Source organism: Sceloporus undulatus, chromosome 2 (assembly GCF_019175285.1).
Source record: "Sceloporus undulatus isolate JIND9_A2432 ecotype Alabama chromosome 2, SceUnd_v1.1, whole genome shotgun sequence".
Classification (NCBI taxonomy): domain Eukaryota; kingdom Metazoa; phylum Chordata; class Lepidosauria; order Squamata; family Phrynosomatidae; genus Sceloporus; species Sceloporus undulatus.
In genome coordinates this window covers 233,897,352-233,917,469 of record NC_056523.1, presented here as the reverse complement: position 1 = coordinate 233,917,469, position 20,118 = coordinate 233,897,352, and the positions used below count along the sequence as shown (strand labels likewise).

General features: G+C 39.3%; 1 protein-coding gene, 1 long non-coding RNA gene and 1 pseudogene across 3 annotated transcripts in view; 1 reads left to right on the top strand and 2 right to left on the bottom strand.

The window, feature by feature from the left end:
• The window catches only part of BNC2 (basonuclin 2), a 333,536-nt gene that overhangs the window by 192,945 nt on the left and 120,473 nt on the right, over positions 1 to 20,118 (bottom strand). The window lies entirely within an intron of this gene.
• LOC121924490 lies at positions 630 to 736 on the bottom strand (annotated as a pseudogene).
• On the top strand, positions 15,462 to 19,480 carry LOC121922606. The gene is made up of 3 exons (XR_006102195.1): positions 15,462 to 15,509; positions 15,807 to 15,883; positions 19,364 to 19,480. It is a non-coding gene; the product is annotated as an uncharacterized LOC121922606 (long non-coding RNA).

Sequence of the window (20,118 nt, the reverse complement as noted above, 5' to 3'; positions counted from 1 at the left end):
TCAGACATGGGTAATGTGGTTTGTTAAGAGCTTCTTTAAAAAACATGATTTTGAAGAGTGGAAGATTCATTTTTAATCTCTCATCATAGATGGGGCTTCCACCTTCAAGTTCCCTTCCTACAATTACATTATGCAGATGTTCATGGAAGATGTTGCTGAAAACTGTTTACAATACAGCCCTTGGATTGACAAGCAGAGAAGAAGGGGAAATGAAATACAAGTGCATAAGCACATAAGACAAAACAAAACTAACATCCAAATGTAGATTATGAAATGTGAATGTGCTGCAAAACATTTCAATGTAACAGTAAAAAATGTGGATCCTGTTTCTTCATTCCCCACCTCCTCGCCACATCTGGAGATAGTTTGGTGAAGCAACTGCCAGAAACCAAATAAGTAGGTTTTTTTTTCTTTTGCAAATAAACAATTAATGGAATATGCAACCCATTTTCAAAGTGTTCATATTCATTATACTGTTTCCTGAAATTATGTAACTGTTTCATAAGGTAACACTGCATACAAAACAGGAGAAAAACCACTTGTCTTTCCCCTGTAGAGTGTACTATTAAAGAAAAATAGTTTGTTCACTTGATACTGAAGCTCTTCAAGTGGTCACCTTGCTGTTATGGAGTCGAGTTTCCCACATTTGGGGAAATCGCAGGGGTCAGCACACCCAGAGTGCGATGGATGAGCCTCACCCTGGGAAAACCACCTTCATGATCATGGCATCTTCTCTGTGTCTCTACAGAGCTGATTCCAGGAACATTTTAGAGTTCTAACCAGCTCCTTCCCATCAAGGAGCAAGTTGTTTTGGTTTTGTGCATGACGTGAGAGAAGGCTTTATGAAGCCATGAATAAAAGATACAAAATATTCCATTTAAAGAAACACTTAAGCTATTTAATGTGGGGAGCAAGTTGGGCTTTCTCCCCATTGTGCCAGGGACTGGCACTTTTTGGGGCCCATTACCCAAAATTCTTTCTTTCTTTCTGTCCTGCACATCTATCCCAGACTGGCAGCCACTAGCCATGGACCAGCACTGATCCATGGACCACCAATGTGAGCAGAACTCCTTTAAAAGGACTCAGGACTCTTGCAATGGAGCAGCTCACTGTGTGACTGCACAAACTGCCATTAGGATGACTTCAGTTATGGATGTTATTGTTTCAGTGCAGCCATACAGATGGACTTTGCTCTGACATTTAAGATGTAGTACTTCATGAAGGTCAATGGCTGACTTACAAAGTTCTATGGGAGAAATTTTCTCCTGGAATGCAGCAGTGCTTATACCTCTCATTAACTGTCTTTTAGTTGTATATGGAAAAGCTGCTTCAACAGCTCATAGCACAACTATATAGAAACCAGACAGAAAGACTAAAGTGGAATAATGCTTTGGAAGGCACTCAGAGCCTAAATGTAGAAAAGGAATAAATATGAATTGAGCCACCCTATATTTTGAAAGCCTCCAAAATCATAATTGTATCACTTCAAAGATGTAAAAAGATTAGAAAACATCTTCTAGTTGAGAAGAGGTCTAAGACATGTTTAAATCAATCTGCAAAGCCATCTTGTTCAAGATATTAGAGATATGGGGGGGGCAATGGGAGCAAAATGGGACACATAGCTGCACATATGCTGACTACCATAAACATTGTCTTCAGTATTTTCATTAAAAACAGGTTAAAGTGTCAGTCTAAGTTCAAATGATCACACTTATGTTTTGATGTTGAACATACCATGTACATATCATGTTAGACCATGGTCTAAGCCACTTACTAAGAAGTAACTGAAACCAAAATCAGTCGGGCTTGTTTCCAAATAAATATATTTAAGATCAGGTTGATTATCAAAATACTCAGGCTGTAAAATTTCAGATGATTATCAAACACAGCCCAAAAGAAACAACAACACACTTGGCGGGCATTTAAGTATAATAAATCATAAGTGTCTATAGGCCCATTCCCACTACAAAATATCCCAGTGTAGAAACCGGGTTATTTTGTGATTGAATCTCTCTGGGCCATTTACTTCCCTTTTACTCCCTTGTCATTCACACTTGAAGGGGAAGGGAGAAGAAGAACGACTGCCATAGACAGAGGAGGAGGAGGAGGAGGAGAGAAAAAGCAAACTCCTTCTGAACAAACCTTACCAAGAAAACCCCATGACAGACTTGAAGGCACACAACAACAACAATATAGTACGGGTGGCAGGAAGGCAGGAAGGCTTGAGCCCCAGTGGCTCCTCCTCTGCCTCCTCCAGATGGGCTGCTCTCCAGTGTGCCCCTCACATTGCTGTCCATGGCAGCAATGGCAGTGGCCAAGCTCCCTCTCCTCCCCTTTGCCCTGACCCATCCTCGGCTGCCTCAACCAGGAAGCCTGGCCAGAGTATTCCTCGTAGACAAGAGTGCTCCCGGGCTCCAACTCAGACCTCTCCAGGGTCCTGGCCCTAACCCACTCTTGACAGCCTCAACTGGGGAGCCTGGCCAAAGCTCTTCCAGCCCCCCCTCCTCCTCCCCTCCAGCTGCGAGCATGTGACTTGTCCAGGGGCACCCAATGGGTTTCCATGGCCAAGCTGGGAAAAGCAGAGGAAGGAAGAGAAGGCGAAGCTATGCTTAAAAAAGGATTCTGGTGGGGCTCCCAACTCGCCTTGGCTCTTTCTCCAAAGAGAAAAGCCTCTCAACCCCCTGCTTGCCAAGGGGAGGAAGGGAAGATGGACTGGCCTACCTGCCAGCCTTGGCTGAGCCCAAAAGGAGAGCTGCGGAAGAGAAACGACCCAAGATGATACCCCACAGTTGCCCCCGAAAACAGCAACAGAGCACTAGGGCTCACTGAGAGAAGTTGGCAAGAGATGGCACAGCCCCTCGAGGCAAATCCAATCTGTCGTTCCCACTTGTTGAACACGGTTCAGATTTGGGTCTTTTCACAGTAGGATCAGAGCCAGTTTCAAGTGGGAATGGCAGACATATAATCTGATCAGCAATTCGCTTTAAACCTAGTGGGAATGAGCCCTATGATCCCTTTTATCAATGAAACAAAAGAAAAGGGGTCCCCCCCCGGCATGTCCTTGGACTCCTTTTATGTAGACTTTAAAACACTTTAAATATAAATAATATAAAATAATATGAATAATCTAGCAACAAACTAGTTTTAACCACAGAATGATCTGCTTCAAGACCACCATTCTGTAGTAAAATAAAGTGATTAGGTATAAATTTGGACGTTTAACAGAAGGAAATATGAGGATAAATTAGTGTTTGAGAGCTATATATCTATGGGCCAGCCTGTGGCCTGAAAGTTTGAATTAAGCATGAAGTTCTGAAAACCTCTAATTTTCTTCCAGAAATGCAAAGTTCTACTATCAAAGAACATATCAGGACTATAGTTCATTGTGAGCCCTGAAACTAGAGACTAAGGAATTTCAGGTGGTCATTCAGTCTGTGTGTCAGTATCAAACACTATTCAGTCACAAACCATACCAGTATTCTTGGAGTTCATCTGAAAGAACAGGCCACATGGAAACACTAAGTCAAGCTATGTCTTGAACAATAAATGTACCCTGTTACTATAGTTCTCTCTTGTTCCTGTTACAAATTTGCTTTGCTTAAATCCTTTCCTTGCTTGCTTTTCACTTGCTCCATCACACCTACAGTTGCTTCTCTCTAATAACCATGCATAACTTCTAGATCCAATACAAACTTTGTTGTACAAGTAGAACAAACAACTTACATTTAGTAGAAATCAAAGATAATAGCCGTTTTAGTCTGTAGTATTAGTATGTAAAGAGATCTTGTAGCACCTTTGAGACTAACTGAAAGTAAGAAGTTGGCAGCATGGGCATTTGTAGATTTCAGTCCAAAGCATCTGTGGAAGTAGACTGAAGTTTACAAAAGCTCATGTTGCCAATGTCTTTCTTTCAGTTAGTCTCAAAACTGCTACAAGATCTCTCCACAACTTACATTTAGTTTCACTTTCTGCACACTTTAGCATGGGTGTAAAATAGTCCTTCCATGAACAAATAAACCAACTGCAATAGAATCAAACCTATGAACCAAAACTTTTCTTTTTCAATTGGCTAAGAAAGAGGTATAAACTAGTAAAATTTCAGATAGTTTTTAAAAAGAAAAATAAGAATAACATTGCCCTTGATACTAAATATCATAGAATTAAATGGAACTACGCAAGTTTTAAAAAGGTAGAAGAACTCAGTAACAGCTGCAGAATAGCAAGTCATTGAGGTTAAACAGTGTTCTCAAAGTAAAACATAAAAAACAAGCATTTCCAACCCTGATTTCCCTCTTCTACTACACTGGATCTGAATCCTGCATCCAGTTTTGTTTTGTTTTGCTTTTTTAACAAATTGAGTGCAGATGGAAGGGAAAAGCTGGATTACCTCCGGAGTTTCCTGATTTGCAAGAGCACCCACTGACCACTCTGCTGGCTCCCACAACAGGTAAAATTGGTGGATGGGCAATCTGCACTGCCCTCCTTTGTCTGCAAGAATGGACCTCCAAAATGAGGCCTTCACAGGTACAATCTGTGCCATACCATTATTGTTTTCCTGTTCCACCACAAATGCATGTGCATAAGCCCATAGATGCCAGCAGTCACTAATCACCACTCTTGCCAACCCAATCAATGCTATGCAAATGGCCATGCAGCCAGCCACCTGATCACACAAACAATCAATGGCCCATATGGTGAATTGGTGCACCCATTGGCACAGCACAATCATGGAGGCCTCCCATACATGCCCCCTTGTTGGTCAGGCCAATTTGTTAATGTTATGATTAAATACATTATATTGTTGGTAACATTCTGTGTTGGTCATCATTTCGCTTCATGGAGTGTGTGATGGATTGATGGTGCAGATGACCACTCATGCATATGTATGACTGATTCACAGACAGGCAGCAACAACAACAAAAATTATGGGCAGAAATTATGCCAGCCCCTTCGCTCATCTCAAAATGGCATGCAGTCAGCATACTGGTACAATGGTTCACACCATTGAACCAGAAGTTATTTCACTCTGGCGTTTAGCCCCAAAGCATGATATCTTGGATTCCTCCTCTGTTGGCTACATGCACCATTTAAACAGTTGGGTTTCAAAGTGGGACAAACCCACATTTTATCACTTGTGCAGACAGCCCCTTGGTCTAGTTAATACAGCGCACCCGCGCCATACGCGGCCTTGAGCATACGCGCTCAAGCTGCGGGGGGCGCGCAGGGTGGAAGGGGCGGCACGTCCCATTCAATTGAATAGGCGTGCGCGCCCGTTGCGCCCCGCACACTCCCGCGCCGCCGCACACGAGCCCCATTGTTTCCAATGGGGCTCAAGCATAGGCAGAATTCGCCTTACGCGGCGGGATCCGGAACGGATCCCCCGTGTAAGGCAAGGACGGACTGTATTTTTAAAGCTTTGTCCAAAGTTCAAACGCCAGCCACATTGAGCCGCAGATCAATTTTGATGCTTCCAGAGATAAAGTAAGCTTCTATAAGAATCAACCAGAACCAAGCCTGGACCCCACTTCCACAAAGCATCCCTGCTTTAAGGGACCTATCACACTACACTCTTATAGCCTTTTCATTCCACTTTAACTGTTATGGCTGTATCCTGTTTGTAGGCTGGTGAGGCCTAAGAGCTCTCTGACTGAGAATTCTATTTTTTAATTCAGTTTTTTTATTGTAGGTTATATTCCAAAAGGTAAGTAACAAACAAACAAGTGAGCAACCTTTTTTGGAAATCTAAAACATGTAAGACACACACATTAGAAATTAATGGAAATAGAGGATTAATGTGGTGACCTTGTATATAAGTTTTGTATAAAGACACATTGGCTTCATGCCTTCTTTCATAGAAGCTGAACTGTGGTGAAAACATCTGAGGGAACCTTGCCAGAGCTGTCTGTGTCTGAATTCAGAAGATCAGTTCAAACATCTAGATGGTGTTCAGGAAGTCTCACGTTCTGGTTTTTTTTTTTTTAATTGACGTAATTAAATAAATGGAAATCAAAGTTCTATGTAGTCCTCTTTCCTTATTGACCTCTAAAGATGCATACATTATCTGATAATTTTCTTCATTAACCAATAGTCCATATTCCTTTCCAACTCATTTCTAGAAGAATAATAACTATTTTCCTATTATTTATTTCTTATCTCTGGCTGAGAATTCTAAATGCTCCTGCCTAAACTGCAAATTCCAAGATTCCATACCATGGAGCTTATTGCACAGGGCTGCAGGAATACAGCTAGCACAGAATGAAAGGGGGCATGATGGGAACGGAACGGGGAAAGGATGCATTTTATTGCAAGCCAGAACGCCACCGAGGCCACCGGAAGTCTGCATTCTGTTCCCCATCCGTATCAGAGCGGCCAATTTTCAGGAACTGTTCAGAACAGTTCTTGAAAATCACCTCCTCTGGGATGGATGGGGAATGGAATGGGGATTTCTGGCGGCGTTCCGGCATGCAGTAAAATGTGTCCTTTGCCCATTCCGTTCCCATCACACCCCCTTTCGTTCCATGCTAACTGCATTCCTGCAGCCCTGTGCAATAAGCTCCCATGTTACAGTGGCAGTTAAGGTGGAATAATAGTGCTATTACAGTATAGTGCAATAGGGCCCTGATTTTCCATTCACCAGTGACAGCTGTCTCAGTGCAACCAAAAGTATTGTTAGTTCACCTTTGATACTGTGGAAGCATTAATACGGTTTTCTCCATAGTACCCTTTTGTTGCCATGCAGGGATGTGCACCATCTTAGCCTAAATTCTGAATATATAGCTTTACAACTCTTTATTTTTTTTTTTGGCTTGTAGACAAGCAATGAATGCAGCCACCAAGGCTCCTTTTGTCTAGTGGACAGACAGTACAAAAACAGTCTTTGTAGCTTCTGTCATCTAGTACACAAACAATTGAAGTATGCAGCCTTCATGGCTCCTTCCAAGATAATTCTTTCCCTCAGTCACTTTCCCATCTTGTTTCTCAATCTATGATTCAAGGAGTAGCATCTGATCCAAACTTGCTGCAAATTATTGCTCTGATTACTTTCTTTGTTTGTGTTCATGGAGTAGAACTCTTAACCACCCTCCCTTTCAATTACTTAGAAAAAAGAAAAGTTTGCCTTGGTCTGGCTCTCGCCCAGCCTTCAAATGCATATACATTTCCTTTCCTTGGCTGAAGGCTTAGGTATGGCAGTAGAGTTGGACTAGAAGAGAGTAGGGGAGGGACAGTGGTATTTCCTCTAATGCAGGAATCTGAGCACCGGCCAGCCTTATCAAGGTAAGAGTAAGCTAAATTGTTGTTACTCCCACCCTTCAAAAATGAGATTTTTAAAATAGCATAATAGTAATATAGCCTTCTTCCATCAATGTCTTTTAAAAAAAAGAAGCAGCAGAAATTAGTTAATTATTTTGGCAAAAAAAAAAAAACTTTTCCTTTAAATGGTAAAACACTGACAACCCAAAAACAGTCACACCTCCTGCATGGCTTATTGCTAAAGTGTACCAGGAGAATTCATCCAACAAATGTGGATTATGTGAGCATAGCTTACATTGCTCACTTCCTCTGGAAGCTGAACTTTTTTGTACAGGACAAAGAAGTCAACATTTTCTTACATACTCTTCTGTGAAGCCATAGGTCATGCTGGACTCTGTTCTTTTCACAGAAGTACTAGACATCCTCAGTATGTTACCACAGAAGTGACATATTCAGCTTTTGCAATAAAATCCCCAAATATGAAAAATCCCAGTGATGTTGAATATTTTCTTTATGGGGAACATGTGTTAAAGACCTAAATACTGCATTAACAACAGAACATTTTTTTTAAAAAAGCCCACAAAACTGTAGCAGCAACAATAGAAGTATCAACACACATTATTTCTTTTCAAAAATCAGGACATATTGATAATTTCAAATTGTGTATCAAGCCACTCTTTCCTCTACTGCTGTGGCTTTTCAGTACTCCTGAGGCATATGGCATCTAAACGCCACACCACCAGAGCACTGAAAAGCTGCCCTCCGTGTGGGCAGCAGGGTGGTGTGATGCAGGCTTCAGGGCAGCGTTGGGGCATGCTGCATCTATGCGCCGTGTTGCCATGCCACTGGGAAGCCAGTATATTTTGCTGGTCTGTACTGGCCCTTAATTAAACATTTTTTTTAAAAATCCACAAAAGATTTTTTAAAAAAGAAACGAAACAGTCAGTGGGTGCAAGACATACAAAAGACACAAGTACTTTGGGAAACAGTAAATTCTATTTTAGGAGTTCCAAAAATCATGCGTAGGAGGCATAAATCTTCAAATTTCTAAATCCTGCCCTGGTTTCAGGACCAAGCTGAGCTGGACGGCCTCTCAAGCACTTCAAGTAGTATTGGCCAAAGCTGTATGGCAATATCAGTCAATGTTCTATTCAGCATGCACCTCTTGTATTCACAGTGCACATTAACAATTCAATCTGACATGTGTCTACTCATAAGTAAGAGTTCACAATAGCTAACTGTCGCACTTAAATGTTAGATTTGCAGCCTACGTCTTAGGACAGGAGCAGACCAGCAGCTTCAGCCGGCTCCAAGATGGCTTGGCAGTGTGGTGTTTACATGTGCCATGCCCCCAAGTTGCCTAGAAGTCGTGCCAGTGATTACACGCCAGGCGCCTTTGAAACAACTTGGCATGGTGTTTAGACACCACATGCCCCAGAGCCGGTGAAAAGCCAGCTCCAGAGGCTTTTTTTCCGCCCCAAATAGGAGCAGATTTTTTTTCTGCTCACAATTGTGGCAGAAGCTGGCTGGATTGAGGCTGTATGTCTGTTTGCCATGGCCCCAATCCATCCTAAAAGGGGTGTCTCCAAGCCTCCCTGTTGGGGCCGTCTGTTTTACCCCTTACTCATACATTAAAAATATGTATTAAAAATCTGTAAAAATAAACCCTCTTTGACATGACTATCTCAGTTGAAATACCATACAGGTTTTTTAAATACCATAAAAATAATACCACAGTTATAAATCTTTCCACAAATATCCAAATGCTTCAGATAATCAAATAAATTAAAACAGTTTTAATTGGAATTTTAAAAATTGTATAACTGAGACGCTGCTTCTGCCTAAGACAGGTTGCCAATACAATTTTTTATTCTGTCTAACATTAACAGCAAATTGTAAAAACTTCTTTTACCTGTACTGCAGAATGTGGTGATTTGCTCAAATGGCTACATCCATGAAAATTTATTTCCTTATCTGACAATTTGTATCTTTCCATTTCATGAATTATACCTTCCACACAGCTGACAATCTTGTGATAAATGTCTGTGCATGTGTACCTATTGGTTTACTTAGTTATTTTAAAGAGTTTCTCAAATATATACTTGCCCAGTTGAACTCTGTTACTTCAGATTTGTTTTAAATCAAATTATAGCAAAATATACACTAAATCAATCAAGTGGAAAAGAATAGGGAAAAATTAAACTGTATAAGTAGCAGCAGAATTACACCAGCAATCATAAAGACACATGCATGCAGTTCTATAAGCAAACTTCCACTGACACAGTCAAATTTTCATAACACTGCACAAACATCAAATGTCATGTCATCCAAACATATGCCACCTATATAACCTATAATCATTGTTGTTGTTATGTTCTAGCATCCCAGGAGACTGAAAATGAAGTTACAATCTTAACCATATTTACCAGCATGTAAACCAAATTAAGCACAATAGGTCAACATATATAGGATTGCAAGGCCAGTGTTGTATAGTGGTTTGAGTGTTGGACTATGATTCTGGTAACCAAGGTTCAAATCCTTGCTTGGATATAGTAACCAACTGGATTACCTTGGACAAGACACGTTCTCTTAGCCTCAGAGTAAGGCAAAACCCTCTGAACAATTCTTGCCAAGAAAGCTCCATGATAGGTTCACCTTAGCATCAACTATAAGTCAGAAATGAAGACCCACAACAACAAACATGGGATTGCAATCCCAGGCTATTTTTCTTTTTCCGGACAGACTGGGAAAAAAGAGTAAGCGGCTAGTTTATGTTTAGTTTGGTAAGTTATACATTGTGCAGGTATCGTGTACCAGTATTATTAGTACTCAGACATATATAATAGGACAGCTGAACTGTGAAGTGATCCAGCAGATTTTTATTTATTTTTTTGTTATAGTTTAGGATTAATTTTGGGAATGCAACGCAAAAACCACTACAGACTTAACCAGTTAGGTACAGATGGCCTGGCAGGCTCAAACTACACCAGTGCATTCAAATGCTAACTACATCACTTATTTGCTCAAGTTAATGGGACTTACTTATGAGGAGACATACACTGCTTGCAGTGTTAATCAAGAGCATCCCTGATGAAGGCACTGTCCTTTTGATGCTTTTTCCTTCTCTTGCATCCCACTGCTCATTTCTCCCAAATTCACCAAACTTACACTACTTTAGAGTGTCTGCTAGGTTTTCAACTTTAAAAGTGAACACTATTTTAAATTTTTGTGCAAGAAAATATATACTTATGAAGCACAAAACCTAGAATGGAATAAGGAAGACTGGGTTGAGCCTGAGATATCAGTACTGAATTACACACACACACACACACACACACAGGGAAAGACTGGGGTTGGGGAAAGGGGTGGAAAAAGTTCAATTGCTCTGACTGTGTCAGCCTCTATTTTTGTGGCCAACTTGAAAATACATTACCCTAGTTACTAAAATGATTTTTTTTAATGCTACACTGAAAAAGATAAAACACCTCCTTGGAAAGCAAACATGACAGTGAAAAAGATACGCTGCGGATAGATTTGCCTGAACTTGATAAGGCTTTTGTGGCCTGCTACATTAAGAGGCAGAAACTCTAAACTTACCATGCGGGATAACCATTGCAACATGGGGAAAATTAGACTCCGCGTTATTTGTCGGCATTTATGTCTACTTCCCTCTGTTGTCACATGGTCAGCGAATAAAGCACTTCCAGGAGAGAGAGAGAGAAAGCGAGCGTGCAAGAGCAAAGGAGAAAGAAACTTCACCCAAGATCAAACTGTGCCTGGTGACAGCAGTGTCCAGGCTATAAGTAATGTTCAAAGGATTTAACAATGCCTGTGACTGATCATTCTCTTTCCCTTGCCATCACCTGCTGATTTTGTCCAGGTGTTTTATGGCTATCGGGAGGCTCTGGAGAACAGACAGAAAGAAGACTTTGCCAATTTCTTTTGTCTGGGATTGTGAATTCCTTACACAGATGGTGGACAGCCAAACACCAGGCTTATTTGCCTTTACCCTCCAAAAGGAGAGGATGTGAATGATCTTCTCTCTCCCCAAACACTATCTGAAATGTGGTGGTGGTTAAGAAGTCAGGGGAAAGTGTTTTTTCCTCATCCAAAAAGAAAATTGCAGTTTTGCTGTATGGATGTTGCTGTTGTTTTTAAATCATAACAGAAATAATACAATAAAAACAAGTAGTTTTTTGTTCACAAACAATAATCATAAGCATAATAATTACTGTTATTTGCTTGAACTCCTGGGCAACTGAGGCAGCCAATGCAACTAGATATTACAATCCTCCAATAGATTTGAAACAGTATTTAGAGTAAAATACAGTCACAGTTTTGCTATCACTCACCAAAAATGGATTTTCAGGCTACATCTACAAATAATATTTTGCCAAATGAAAAGCAGCCTAAAGGGCCTTTCTCAATTATCAGTTCTTAAGAGTGATAAATGTGCAGTTGTCACACATTTGTTGTGAGCAATCCAAATGTCTTCCCTCGAGACTGCTCACTCACTGTATGTGGATATCACATTTTCTGAGGGCACAAACTTGAGCATTTTAAGGCACAGAAAAAAGGGATTCTTCCCTGTGATAACGCCTTCCCAGCGTCTGAAATTGCTGTGTATAGTGTAACCTGGTGACAATAACTGAATATTGCATATTGTATTTTATTTATGGAACACACACAAAACCTGACAAATGGGGCACTCAGATGTATGTGCCTTTCTAGACCCGGGCCAGACAATTTTTTGATTTTCATACATACACACACACACACACACACAAAGAAATTGAGCAGTCCTATGTTCTACAGGTACAATTCTTATAATTCTGGATAAGCAAGATGAAAACAGCAAAGAATGGTTGGGGCATTGCTTTTGGAGATGCAATTTCGTATACAGCTGGATAAGCGAGTAAGTAATCCTGCAGTTACTCACCTACCCAGCTGTATACAAAACTCCTTCCCCAAAAGCAAAATCCCATCAATTTTCTGCAATTTTCACCTTATGTTACTTAGCTCCTTAAACAAGAGAACGGGAGTAAATAGCAGTACAGTTTCTGCCATGTGGGGAGGCTATGTTCCTTTCCGCTATATATCAGAACTGGATTACCCAATTATTTTTCCATGATTGTTTTGTGAAGGCTAAACATGCAAGGTTTTAGTAAGCTAAAGAATAATAATAATTAAAAGGATATACATGTAACTTATCATTTTGAATTTTTAGTTTTCAGTCGAACTTTTCACTTTTTCTGAAGGTTTTCTAAAAACAAAAAAAAAGGGCTATGTTGTTAAATACAACACTGAATTTTGTATTTCATTGTAGCTCCCAATTTTCATGATCATTCTAATAGCTGAGTAGTCTGGACTGAGCAGGTTACTACTTACACAAAAAAGATTTCCTGATATTATTAGAGTTAGCTAGAAAGAATAGAATGGGCTTGCAAAAAGGTACATTTCTTTTTAATTCCCAATACAAAATATTCTGATTACATAATATATAGCAAGAGGCTGTTTTGTTAATTCTACTATAAGTAATTTTTTAATCACAGGTAGCATAGGTAGAATTAATGCAAGTTATTAGGATTTAGCATTTGATCACTTCGGAAACATCAACAATGACATGCAAACTAACCATCTTAGAAATTGAAATAAACAGATAATAAATAAATAGATAAATAAAGGTGAGATTGTTTTCACTGTCAGTCTCATACATTTTAACTACAGACACATGGTGCTGAATCTAAAAATAAAATTAATCAGGGTGCGATCTCTTAATAGCAATCCAATTTTCCCCCAAATACTATTTGAAAAGAGCAATCATGAGGGGAAGGGAGATTTCTACAAATGTCAAAATCATCCAAGTCACACAGTGAAATATGTGTCTTTAAAATGAAGCTTGAGTTTTACCCATAAATAAAGAAGGAGACCTTGTTTTATATTTTTTTTCTTCCCATTCACTGCATTAAGATAAAAAAAGATTAAAGGACTTGTTTAAAGACTGAGCCAAAACCCTATTAGACTAAAGGTAGATTTTTAATGTCATGTTTTAGCTGACAGCAAAGTTTTATAAACCCAATTCATCACCTGAAAAATTAGATTTGCAATGGCACTATTATTCACAATATAGCATCAGATAAACTGTATCATTGTTAAGAGCAAATTCTAATACTGAAGTCAAACTGTTGTTACTTATTTGGTTGATGAAATTGTGTGTTGTCATTAAACATATTCTGAAACTCTGTGATCTTCAGACATCATGCTGAACTAAGGTTTAGTACAGTGTGATTGATCCTTAGGTAGCAATAGACTATTTATATTAATGATTTCTTATATTTCAATCTGTTTTAATATAACAACACAAGGGCTGAGAAAACAAATATTCATCTATTTTGTTGCCCTTCAGAGGACTATGGTGGATCCTCGGTATCCACTGTGGTTTGGTTCCATGACCATTATTTTTGCCAATGACAAAATCAAGGTTTGCTTTTTTAATATTTGAGAGAGAGAGAGAGAGAGAGAGAGAGAGAGAGAGAATATATTGTTGGTTGAATCCATGGATGAAGAATCTTTGGATATGAAGGACTAACTGTACTGTCTAATGTACAACATAACAATCATCAGCTGGCAGCTCCGTCAAATTTTAATAAAGCTATGGTAGAAATGTACTCACAATTTCTGTCAGACATAAAACAGGGACAATTTTTTTAACCTGAAACAATTAGGGAGAGGATCAGTATTCTAGGGATAGACAGAGTAGTTACAACAAGGATAGAGAAACTCAAGAGATTGAATCTGGCTTGCTAGCATATCCCAGATAGCTGCATCCCATAATATCATCATCTGATGGGTTCCTAATTTTGGATTATTTTTTTAACCATTCTATAAGGTTGAACTATCTCTCCAAAGGCAATAAGAGTTTAAAGCTAAAATATACTGGTAATTTTGGTATGTTCCACACTTGAATGCAGCCCCTGAGAACATTTCTAAAATTTTCAATACTGAAATTGGTTCTTTGTCCTTGGGTTAATATTGGACTAGGACTAGGAAGACCCAGGTTCAAATCCCCATTTGGCTGTGAAGCTCACTGGATAACTTTTGACTTCCCCGACCTGACTAACAGGCAGGCCTAAGAGCTGATGTGAGGATTAAAGTGGAGAGAATGACTATGTACTTTGTCTTGAGTTCCTTAGCAGGATACAACTGTAATAAATAGATAAAATGATAAATATTTCTGAAAGCATATACCCCATAAGAATAGTTTATTTTTAGGAGACATAATTTGATTAACAAAGCATGGAACTGAGGGAGTCACTTTATGCAGCAAAATATACTCACTTTCTAGAGGGCACAGAAATGTCCAAGAATACACATGTTAATATATGACTTGACAAGTTGGTGGAATTCTGCTGTAGCATGCACTGTTTTATAATATGATTTTAAAAGTTATAGATTGTTTTGTACTCTTTATATTGTTTTAGAATGCTTTTAGTTAATTAATATACAGTCAGCCAACAACATCTGTGGGTTTGCCACCCACAGATTTAAGCATCCACAGATGGCAAGCCTACATCGTCCCCAATGGCAGTGCATGCACCATTAGGGACAACCCCCATTGTCACATGGTTGTGCGTGTGGTTATGCTGCCATTAAGTACCATTGTCCCTAATGGCAGCACAGCTACATGCATGTGCCGTCATGGGATAATGGGGGTTGTCCTTAATGGTGGTGCAGCTGAATGCACGCACAGCCATTGGGGACAACAGAACGTGAGCATCCATGGATTTTGAGATCTGCACAGGGGGGAGGGTCCAGAATGGATTCCCTATGGATACCGAGGGTCAACTATAATTCTATTGTCAGTATACCATTCTGAAATCTTTAGCTATAGGAAGAGAAATAAACATTTTAATAAATAAATAGTAAATATCCTGAGCTTCTGTGGGTGCATCTACACTGTATAAATGATGCAGTTTGACACTACTGTAAATGCTGTAGCTCCATCCTATGGAGTCTGGAGATTTATAGTTTTACAAGATCATTAGCTTTCTCTGTCAGAGTGCTCATGCATCACAAAACTAGAAATCCCAATTCTGAAGGCAGTTAAAGTGGTGTCAAACTGCATTATTTCTATTTGTCCAGCCTGCAGGTGCACCCTGTGATACAAAACAATGTTTTTTTTAAATATTAACAAAACTTTTTTCCATTATAGATGCAAATTTTAATTAATTTAATCGACAAGTTCATCAGCTGACCAGGTAAAGCCTAGTTCTAACTAGTGATATTATTTTCTTTTTTAAAAGAAAGTTAATGAGTTTTAAGTGTATTAACGTAATATGGAAGAAAACAAAATATTGTCTTTAAGTGGAATGAACAATGCTTCATAATCAAGACAAAAGGGCCTTTCCTTTCTGCTATTTTTCAGTAAGAAAAAAGGTATACAGTTAGCAGATGTGATGGCCCAAAATATTTTGCTGCCTAAGGCCAAAGTCATGATGGTGCCTCTTTCCTTTCAGTTTCTGTTTTTTTGTTTTGTTCTGTTTTTGGTTTCACAGAATCCCAGCACTTAATGCCCTGTCCAATTTCTACATCAGATTGCATGATGTCACTCCTCCTCCCACCTTCCTGAATGGTAAATTCTTCCATTTCCAAATGCATACATTTTTCTGTATATATACAGTTTTCTTATATATTTTTCCAACACATGCCTTTCTGTTCCCATTTACTTGTGCAAAATTCAAAAAAGAGGGGGGAAATTCTGACACTTGTCATTTCCTCCCAATGATGAGAAACTGAAAGATAGGTGTATGATTCATTAACAGTCTCACACACTACAAATTGGATAGATTTGTTAATTTAAAAAAACCCTCAGTTAATATGATTTTCTCTAATCCCCCCTCCCCCTCATGTACAGAAGTTTATGAGACTGGTAGCTGAATCTCATTTGAGTACATACTTCAGACAGAATCTTCTACTGCCTCTAAAGGCAGTAGAAGAAAGAAAAATTGTGATGTGGCATATATACATTTGTCCATTCTGTGTCTCTTGGCACCTGCCTTACTCTGCCTAATGCCTTGTCAGCTTGAGAAGGAAGCTCGATGATGGTAAGAGTTTGCAGTATAGATAGCAGCACCAAAGCAGTTTCTTAGGGATTGTTATTCAGATGGTGTAAATAATCCTGGTAGAATGTGGGTTGAATCTGTATTATTCACATGAATTTTGAATGTATCTGATTAAGTTGAGGGGGGCTGTCAAAACCCCCACAAAACTTGGAATAATCGAGCTCAGGGTTTTATCCCTGAGTTTACATTGTCAAGTGTATGAATAACCAACGCGAATAGACCCAACACTCTGTATGTCTTTTGAATACATCCGCATCATCGACTCCATGTTTACTTGCAATACTGACATGCGTGGGCAACAGAACTAGCAGAGATGCACACAGATGCAGTTTCGATTATTAAAAAATAACAACAAATCAGGAATGCGTGAGTGAGATTATTCGCACAGTTGAAACAAGACATGTATATAATAACCCCTTAGTACCTTCCTGGTTCTTCCTATCAATAAGGACTGAGGGAGGGAGACAGTGGCAAGTGGGCCGAGACAGGGCCATATGCACTGTGTCATGCTTTCCCTCTCTCTTGTCAATTGCCTAGAGCAGAAACAGGGATCTCACTGCCTCTTACACTGACAGTTGTATCATCTATTTTATATTTTATTTGTTCCTCACATGCTTTACAGACTTCCTGTCAAGATACTGGAGGAGGACTGAGTTAACAGTGCTTTCCTTGCCTATTCACTGCTCTGCAATTCAAGCTTCTTAGGACTGTTTTCTGTCCTCCTGCAGAAATGGCCTGAAAGCAGCAGAGATGCTAAGAGGCAGAGTGAGCTGAGTGAGGGAAGAAAATGTTGCATTTGCAGAGCAGTCTGTGGGAGAAGACTGTTCAAGGAAGAAGAGATCAGAGAGAAAAACCCCCAAAAAGATGATGAAGCAAAGGAATGGAAGCAACAGAGCCTGTCTTGTGAAAATATGTCCCTGCAACCCAAAGTCAATTCTGACCCATTTGGCACTACAGTTTTGTAGATGTTCATGGGTCAACAATTACAGCAGGAGAGCCAGTGTGGCATAGTGGTTTGAGCATTGGACTAAGACTCTGGCAATCAGGGTTCAATTCTTCACTCAAGTATAAAAACCCAATGGGTGACCTTTGGCAAGTCACACTCTCTCAGCCTCAGGGGAAGGCAATGGCAAACCTCTACTGAACAAATCTTGCCAAAAGACCCCCACACACACACACAAAAACATGATAGATTCACCTTAGGCACTCAACAACAACAGAGAGAGTATTAGATAGCTTTTCCTTGTCAAAACACAGACACACATGGAATGAGAGATCTTTGTAACATGGAAATATTGTTTTTATTACCGAATAACAATATTTTAACACTGTATATACTCATGTGTAAGTCTAGAAATTTAGTTTAAAAACTGACCCAAAAAATCTGAGTTGACTTATCCACTAGTCAATGTAAGTACTGTACTTTAACTCATTAAAAGAGGAACCATCTCCTGGTTAAAAGTAAGCACTGATCTGCCTCTATTCTCTCATCTGTTTAGCTTTAGGGTGAGCACAAATGTGCCTGCTAGAATTTTGAAAGTTTTTGGCACTGTTTTACTATGCTTCATCCTTTAGATCCTTTATTCATGGCCCTAAATTTTACCTTCAACCTATCCATGGGTCATATTAAAATCCATAATTTTAGCCCCCAAACCTGCCCTTGCCTTATACCTGGATTTATAGTCGAGTATATACTGTACTTTGCTCTCATTGTCTATATAACCCAAGTTGAAAAAGTTTTGCTCAGAAGTCTTACTGAGCCAAATGAGGCTATGTTGTTTACACACTGAAAAATATACAGAACATGATATCTAAAATCCGAGTTACTTACAGTTCTCTTTTATTCAAGATTTAGACAGCTAACAATGAAAGAGTCAAAGTTACTGTTCAAAAAGTGACAACAGTTTGCTTTTAGCTATGACTCAATCGGCTATGCCAAGAAGCAAAACATACCAATTAGTTGCTAATCCTCCTTGTGTAAATAAAACCCTTAGTATGCTTAATTCCATTCAAAGTATCAAGCTACTATTTCTTACCACCTTAGTAAATACTTTTTATAGCTTGTGGTTGTCTTTTATTATTGATTCTCTTCCATTATCTTAAATCAAAATCTCTTTCTTATGGTTAGTCATTCCTACAGAAAAACATCAAAACACCAAGTGACGTTGCCAAATCAAAGTGTTTTGTTTTCCAGCCAGAATTTATCAGGGTTTATTTCAACAGTCATTATATTTAAAAGGCAGACACATAAATTCCTTTCAAATATGTTTTCTGCCTCAGAACCATATATCCATTTTCGGTTATGGGGCTAGTTCCTTAAAATCTACATCTTTCTCCAGAAGATCTCGGCACTTCACTTGCTACCTGAGCAGAACTGATTCCAATTTTGTACCTTTAAAAATAAAATTTGTGAGGAAGTGCTCTAACAGTAGACACTTTCAGACTCCACTGAGAGTACTAATTTTAAGTAAGTTTAAAATGTATATTCAATGAGTAGTCAATAACTGGTCACAATAATAGCAGCAACAATAGCAAGCACATTTCTATACTGTTTATCAGTGAACTAGTTTACAATGTGTAAGCCAACTGGCCCCAACAAGCTGGGTACTCATTTTACCAACCAATGAAAAGATGGAAGGCAGAGGGGACCTTGGAACCCACCACAGCCATGTAACCACTGTGCAACAAGGGCACAATAATTAAAGATATAGGCCTCCTCTGCAGGAGGACAGAAAACAGTCTTAAGAGGCTTGCATTGCCCAGCAGTCCCCCATTTTATTCAGCTGTGCAAGGTAACAATCTAAAACTTGAGCAAATATCCGATCTCCAACTTACAACGTTCTCTAAATCACAAAATAGATGTTATGTGTTTGACTAAAATCAGCATGATCTTTCTGTCCCCCAACCAGAACCGAACCAAAGAAACAAAATGTGTTTAGCCCTGACACAGCTGTAATTCAAGCTTTGCTTCCTTTCCTTCTTTTCTTCAGGACACAACAGAACTCTTTGCTGGGCCACCTGCATTGATTACTCCTCTATCTACATCCATGGAATATGAGTATGAGCCAAGGATAATTAATCAGAATTTCTTCCAACATAAACCTCAGTTCTTTTTCAATCTGTCTAGAACTGTTCTCCTTTTTTAAAATCTCAAGACAGGATGGCAGAAATAGAAGGAGGAGGGAATGCCAAGAAGGGTGAGGGGGCATAATGTGTCATTTACTTATTTATTTATTTGTATTTATTTATGGGATTTATAGCCTGCCTTTCTCCCAACTTGGGATTCAAGTTGTAGTCATTTTTGAGCAATTATGGAAAATATAGTCCAAAAAAGTAAGAATTCCAAGCTCCGGATTTGGATGAGAGGCATAATTGGATCGTGTAATGATATATACCACAAAAAAAAAAGTGGGGGGGGGGGGGGGGTTGTGGTAGCAACACGTTGAAACATGCTAGCCACACACTCCCCCACACATGCAGAGTTTATGGACCTTGAGTAATGTGGTAAAATGTAGTCTTGTTTTCTCTCTCGACCTCAGAGGTGAGTCAGAAAAAGCAGAGGTAGGTCTGCTAAGCAGACATCTCTGCGAAAAAGCAAAGATGGGTCTGGAATGCAGGTGTAGCTGGTCATTAGGAGCGAGGGCCTTCATAAGTAAGTGGGAGAGTTCCAGAGTTAACTACTTCAAAATACATCAGAGAATGCACCACACCTGACTGCTCATCCCTCCTCAGCTATCACCAACTG